Source organism: Dendronephthya gigantea, unplaced genomic scaffold (assembly GCF_004324835.1).
Source record: "Dendronephthya gigantea isolate DGI-Jeju-01 unplaced genomic scaffold, DenGig_1.0 000242F, whole genome shotgun sequence".
Taxonomy (NCBI): Eukaryota; Metazoa; Cnidaria; class Anthozoa; order Malacalcyonacea; family Nephtheidae; genus Dendronephthya; species Dendronephthya gigantea.
The window spans coordinates 169284-176698 of NW_021163252.1; the positions used below are offsets into that span (position 1 = coordinate 169284).

Sequence of the window (7415 nt, forward strand, 5' to 3'; positions counted from 1 at the left end):
CTGCTTGGTTTACCGGCCTGCTGCCTACATGCTGGATTGACACGTGCGCTCTCTCTCTGTGTTGTATATATATCCGTTGTAAAGTATTGGAAAGGGTTTTGAAAAATATTTGAATTTCGAACGTTTGAATGATGGAAATGAGTCATACGATGTTTTTGAATATCGTGTTGAATGTGGTGCGTACTTCACATTTAATTTCCACTATAAATATAATGAAAAGCGATAACCTGAAATATCTTAGAATTGTAGAATAGAATAGTAGCAATCGTTTAAATAAGGCGAGGAATTTATTTTCAGTATCACACGAGATAACAACGCGATCATAGCGCTGTGGAATAATGGCAAGCCACTTAGATAATAGACTGATAGTCCTAAATTTTTCGTATACTGTATATTTTTTAAACGAATTCATTTAAAGATTGGTGACCAGTTGAATAAAGGCACAAAGAATCAACGCCACACTCGGCTGTTGCGGCTTCCGTATCAAGATACACATACAATCGACCGTGTCTATACATTTACTTTGTAAGTGTTGATGATATGAAACCATTTATAATCAAACGTACCTGATTAAAACTTCGAAAGCGATAATTCGTTTCAATGGCTTAAACCCCACAGAGATATACACACAACAAATGCGCAGCCAAGCAAACAAACACGATTGACAGGAATTGAAAGCTCGTCCGATTGTTCGATATGCACGTCAGTGGTCATGACTTTGGCAGGAAATTAAAAGGCCCGCACGAGAGAGGCAGAGAGCCCCGGCCATATATGGAGAAGTGATTATCAACATAGAGGAGTAATATGTAAATGCTGCCATTATTGAGTAAAAATCTGTTTTCTAATTCAACATGTCGGACCATTTTAAAGATATTTAAAAATTGAGATTTATATGACAAGTTGGCCAAAGGAAGGATTAGGAGTTTAAGCATTGCCAATAGAAAATGTCTGAGACTACTAAGAGAAAATACAGCGCAGATCGTGTAAGTAAAATTAACTAAAATATATATATATTAAAATTATATAATTGTGAATATTTTACATGTGAATCATATACAGGGTGAGTCAAAAAAACTGACACCTTTGAAATTCAAATTAGCTGCGAACTTATGGCTGGAATTTTACAATTCCCATTGTGTACAATCAACAAGACGTGGTTAATTAATGCGAAAGTGTTTAAAATTGAACTAATTCAACGTTCTTTTTTATTACAGAGCTTAGAATGCATTTTAACTCCCAAAGGCAACAAACTTTATGTTCTAGGTTAATTAATGGGTTCACCTATTTGATATGCTTCGTATACCCATGAGATATTTTAGGCAACTTCTGTCGCATTACAGCCAATTACAGACACATTGCAGCTAATTTGAATTTCAAAGATGTCAGTTTTTTTTACTCACCCTGTAGATGTGAATATATAAATGGACAACAATGTTCAACTAAATACAAGCATATATTTACAAACAAATTTTAAGTTGATATTTTCAAAGACAATGAAAATTGATAGTTTCAAAGAAAATGAAAATTTCCCTTGGGCTTTCGCAATGTCCAATTGAAATGTTTCATAGGCGAATGAAAATTCTAATAAATTTGTGGAGTTTTCAGTATATTATGTATACAATGACCATCAAAGACTGTCTAACAGTGGCAGCTATCCATGAAAATATCAGTCTGCATGTTTATGTTCAACAGATATTATGAAACATGATGTTTTCTTAAAGGTTTATGGCATATGTAGTCATGATGTAATTACTTCCAACTTTATTAATTAGCTTTCTTTAATGCAATCTTTACTGCAGAATCCTGGATATTCAAGAGTTGAGTAAATTTTCTGAACTCGCCAAATTTACCATTTCCAATAAAGCCATACATTTCTTTAAATGACATGCCACATTGAAATTTAACAAGTTTTTATTTCATACATTTTGTAATTCTCCTCTTTGAATTCTTTTGATGATGAAATGGATGAATTCCATTCCCACACACTGTTTAACCAGGCAAAGTGAGTGGTGTGTCTAAAAGAGTCTCTTCCCACTATCTGTCTAAATCGCTTACAAATTACCAAGCTAATTGTTAAGAATCCTTTATCACCTTCCTTTAATACTTCTTTAAAGACATACTCTAACCCATCATCTGATAGAGACAGAATATTTGTAACCTTTGTTTTAGTGTGTATGTGGCATGGTCATCCTCATTGTAATGTTCAGTTTGTTTCCTAAAAGCAATTGGTACTGGTAAATAAATTGTCTTTTACTTGCTACCCAAAATTTAGAGTATGTGTTAATGAGAATAGTTCTCAACAAATTCCATTATGTCAACAATAGATTTTAAGTGACATCCATTTAACTGACCTTATTGGTATTTGGAGGTTTTTTCAGGATTTGCTAGGCGAACAGCCATGTTATTTCCATGTATTTTCTTAAACATGGTATGTCTTCCTTTACTGGTAAAAAATGCAATATGATTTATCATAACTTTAAACATATTAAAATACAGCAGGGGTTTTTCTGTGGTTTAAATAATGTAGTTACCAGAAATTGTACTTCGATATAATTACCTGTGTAAAGTTCACATCCAAGCCATTGACCATATAACCAGCTACCTAACAACAAAATATGCCACTAGACATTACAGCTAGTAATTGAAGCAATGGGAAAAACATAACTATAATATATTAAATAATTTATATCAAATGTATTTTTCACTTACCATGCATACAAAAACCCCACATGAACTTCCATCAAGTTGTCTTGGTTCAAATTTTGTGGAGTTATCAAAATATTTCACATCTGGTGGACTCATTTCTAGACATATTGCTTGAAGGTGTGCTATCAGTAATCTATAAGTTGAATGAGTGTTTTAAGTAATACATCAATGTCAAAACATTTTTTCAATACTTCATTTATTTGTCTATTGAAGGCCTACGTAGCTTCATGAATAAGCTAGGCCTACCTAATTTTTTTGTGGAAGAAACGAATCCATCCTTTTTGAATCCATCTCGTTATGGAATGGACGCCATATTTGCATAGTTTTGTGTACATGAAGCTGCTCATGACTGCTACACGATTGGTACCCTAGTAAAGATAAATATTTAGCTGATTAATATATACTGCACAAAGTAAGGAATACCAAGTGGTCTTATTTCAATATAGAGGATATAACACGGATTTTTGAGTAGCAAAAACAATCTCATGAGTGAGCGCACCGAACGAGTGAGAAATGTTTTTGACACGAGTGCCATATCTTCAAGCGAACCGTATAATGTTCTGTTTATTATATGGATTTAAGCGAAAAATATTTTGAATGTTATTCCTCAATCCCCTCAGTGTGACATACGAAAAATACGCGCACCTGGTCCCGGATGTAGTGGCGTTCCATGAGCGTATGAGCGTTCCACTAGTGTTTTTAGTTCCCAGTAAACTACCCTTGTTCATATAATAAACTGTTAAGAACACTATCTGCAGTTGTTATTCTAGTTTCAGTACACACAGTAGTTTACTTTCCCCTACCTGAGATTTTCTTTGTACTCGATTAGAAAATTGTTTATTATCTAAATTTCAATAGAAAAATACATGTTTATTATGTGAGTTACTGTAGGCGTAGCTATGTGGGTTCTCGGAATACTATATGAATTACACCAGTGATAACCTTATCATTTAGCCATCCTTCGTTATAGGTTTCTCCATGTTTGGTTGCGTATTGTTCAAGCAATGTTTTTTCATAGTCGGAAGGCGCTTGATCAAGCAGCTTGATGTCGTAATACATTAACGGCGTTCCGACGGTTCCGTTGATGTGTGGTACAATGTGATGTAGCTGATGTCCCTTGCGCAAATCCGAATACCTCTCAACCTACATCAAGGAATGAATGGATTTTATATACTGTTTATACTAAAACGTTTAGAGCGTTGGTAAATCAAACAAAGATCATGCAGGATATGGTTTCAATAAAACCTTTTCTGTGAGTGTACTGTCCTGTACACATTCAGGTAGACTCGGGGGTCTCGTTACTTCCATTTTAGCCTTTATCTGGTCTAAAACATATTTCGAATCTATTGTTTTATCCATTGATTAAAAATTTATTACCGTTTTTCGGTCTTAACAATGCGTTATATAATTATCAAGAAGTAACGTTTTTTTACCGATTAAAGTAATCGTACTGTATAGTATCGGTTCGGAGAGCACTTAAAAAGTTAGTTAATAGGTTCGAGATCAGATGTCCATTTAGAATTTTATTTATGAGATATAACGGCTCAAGCCAAGACGCGCCTACGGGGAACGCATTCAAGCCAAAGACATGTGGAATAATATTTAAACTCAGTTGGTTGCATGAAAACCAAAACAAAAAGCAACCAATAATCTGTATTTAGTGAGAAATAAATTTTGGTTTGGTTAAACAAACAGAAAAGCCTATTTCGGTTCATTAAAGTGAAATCGGCGTGTTCCTGGTATCCAGTATATTGGTTCTATTCAAATCGCCAACAAAAAGTTTAAAATATAAAAATATGCACCTTGCTCTGATATCGATGTACTTTCATCAGTCATAATTTGAACCTCAAAATGTTCTAAATAAGGAAAGACATTCCTATCTTTTCAAATTTGGATTAAAATGAAGACTGCTAACATTCAGGAGCGTAACAAGTAAAGGGTTGATTATACTTTATAGGCTTACACCACGCTTTAAGGATAATAATTAATAAAAATCTAATATGGTTGTGACAGTTATGTAAACGTTTGTCGGAATGGTCTGTCGACTGTCGTACGTTTATATATAGTTGATCTTACACTTATACTTATAGGTTTTTTCAAAACGTTTTTATAGCAAACCTTCTGTGCTGTAAAACAGCATGATTATATACGTCTCCGTTGAAGATGGTTTCGCACAACAGTTGTGGCTTGACCAGTTTGTCGTCGATTAGAAACCACCTTTTATTTCGTAAAACTGTACAGTTGAAATGACCCTCTTTTGCATCAATTCCATAGTGTGTCTACATGAGACATTTAATTGAGCACGTCAACGCGAAGCCCGTACAAACGAAATCGAGCCCGCTTTTCAAATCGTTTGAATTGGTCAAGAAGAAATCAAAACGACAATCATATACATTTATACTTACTATAAAAGCTGAAAGTTTGTCTGTCTTCGTCCCAACAGGTCGTGAACGCCAATTAATTCCTGTAACTTAAGGCGAACATGCTGTTTTTCCCCATTCTTTGTTACTGGGAGGATGTTGCAAATTAGACTTGATGGTAGTTTCATTGGCTGTCGCAATTCTACGATATCTTTCTCTTTTTCTTCACAGACACTGTAATTAATCAACATGTCTCAATAGTCTATCTTATATACTAAAGCATAATCACAACGTATATTATATTAACGACGAAATGCTATACTATATATCCGTACCAAAATGAAGATTTAAGTTCCTTATCTTCCAGCTCGAAGTAGTTTAGCAGCATATTTTCCACGGTTTGAAGACATTTTTCTCTACTTGGCAGGTTTAAAACTGTGAAGACAACATCCTGGTGCTCGTTATGTTTTCCACAACCTCGGCATACTAACTGCACCCTTTCAACTCCACGACAGGCACTGGATTTTTAATGGTATGGATAATTTATATCGATGCCATGCGATATCAATAGATCGGAACATTTATAATTGAGCCAAGCAACAGATAGGTATTATACTAAATTAATATACACTTAATGTATGCTCCCGAGGGAAATAGTGAGATTTGTTTTCCCAAGAGTCTGAATGTTTCTCGAGACGAAGTCGAGGGAAACATTGAGACTCGAGGGAAAACAAAACTCAGTATTTCCCGAGATAGTGTACATTAAGTGTTTTGTTATATAGGAACGAAAAAATTTTAAAAAACCCCACTTAACTTCGTTATGGCAAGAAGCGGGCAACAAGTTTGCATTTATTTAAAGTCATGTGACTACGAATGAACCAATCACATTTAAAATACACAGAACCTATATAACAATTGTATATAATAATGCTATATCACTTTTGTCCTTTTTGAATAATTTATAGGGTGAGTATAAAAAACTGATGCTTATAATAATTGTCCTAATTAGATGAATTTCCAACAGGCGCAGTTGATAACAGTTTTATCATCTCGAACAATTAGAATACATTTTAACTTTCAACGCGGACAAGATTTCGCTTTTAGATTCACGATTAACGATTCGCCAAATATGCGGCAAGTTTGTATTTGAACATGCAGTGATCAGTTTTTTATTCACCCTGTATATATACAGATCGAGATCTGTTCAACGACATGTTAATTACTTTATACATTACCTCTGCAGTGCCTCATTGCCTACAGACCAAGTGTAGCGTAAAAGACTATAAAGAAAATCACCTGGATCATCGGGATTGTTCGAATTCACGAGTTTAGACGCAAGGCTCTCCAATTTCTGGGATACATCTTCTTGTCTGACTTTGATGTATATTCGTGCTAAGTAATACAACAACCACGAAAGGTCGCTTCCGCTGGGGGATTTCACTGGAATACACGATGCCACTTGCCAGACATTGCAATAAGCTGTTTACAAAGCAACGATTTTTCTTCGGTGGATTTTCTAGTCCCTTTAAAAGAAAGAGTGCAACAGTGGGTATAGTACCTCTTTTATAGTTGTATATGATTAGAGAAAATGACATTTTTCGGTTTACATATAATTATATGAATTCGATAAAAATTTTATTAACGGTACTGGAATGATCCTTCCTAATGAATCAACAGTCGTATGTGCTACTAATCCATGCTTTTGTAGGGCCTGCTCTTGACGACCGATCTCCTCGTTGTTTTTTTTCTCGTTTCGTAGATGAACAAGAAGTTGTTTCGTGAATACGTGTGTAGCTGGTTGCATCATGTTGAGGAAATAGTTGTCTTTGTTCATTACACTGTGAAGTTGTTCGTGCGACTCGCTGTTTACATTTGCGTGAAGCTGCGGGTCGAAGCACATCGTCTGGGTTGTTGGAATTTTTCTCGTGGAATCTGTCATACATGCTGTAACGCTCTTTTGTTCCTGTCACTGGGTAGATGTGAACTGCCTTTCGCTCCCAGCTGACCACACAACCTCTGCAACACATGGACATATTATATAAAAAAAACATTGACGTTGATATAGCAACATGTGGGTTTACCATTCATGCATGTCAAAAAGCTTTTGCAAAATTGGCAAAATGCAAATATTATCGTGTGAATTGTTTGTTATGTGAGACATTTGTTGAGAATCGTATTTTTAATTCAAATAATCATTGTGGGCACAGTTATGACAGTTTTAGCCAATTTTGAGATTGCATCCGCGATAACCGAACCTGAGACTTCGTTAATGCATGCAAGCATGCTTGGTTTAGAGATTAGTATTAACTCATGTTTTTTAATCTATAATTTATCAGTGATGTAGGTCAT

The 7415-nt window shown here is 34.9% G+C and overlaps 2 long non-coding RNA genes across 3 annotated transcripts; both read right to left on the bottom strand.

Annotated features, from left to right (window-relative positions):
• Positions 1 to 1877: 1877 nt before the first annotated feature.
• On the bottom strand, positions 1878 to 2836 carry LOC114540598. Its single transcript, XR_003689083.1, has 4 exons — positions 2710 to 2836; positions 2558 to 2602; positions 2352 to 2443; positions 1878 to 2215 (listed from the first exon to the last, which is right to left on the bottom strand). It is a non-coding gene; the product is annotated as an uncharacterized LOC114540598 (long non-coding RNA).
• Positions 2837 to 2958: 122 nt separating this feature from the next.
• Positions 2959 to 6602, bottom strand: LOC114540597. Of its 2 annotated transcripts, XR_003689081.1 has the most exons (8): positions 6363 to 6602; positions 5402 to 5584; positions 5112 to 5300; positions 4825 to 4985; positions 4509 to 4562; positions 3649 to 3849; positions 3510 to 3550; positions 2959 to 3074 (listed from the first exon to the last, which is right to left on the bottom strand). It is a non-coding gene; the product is annotated as an uncharacterized LOC114540597 (long non-coding RNA). The 2 variants fall into 2 exon arrangements; XR_003689082.1 differs by lacking the exon at positions 4509 to 4562.
• Between the last annotated feature and the right edge of the window lie 813 nt (positions 6603 to 7415).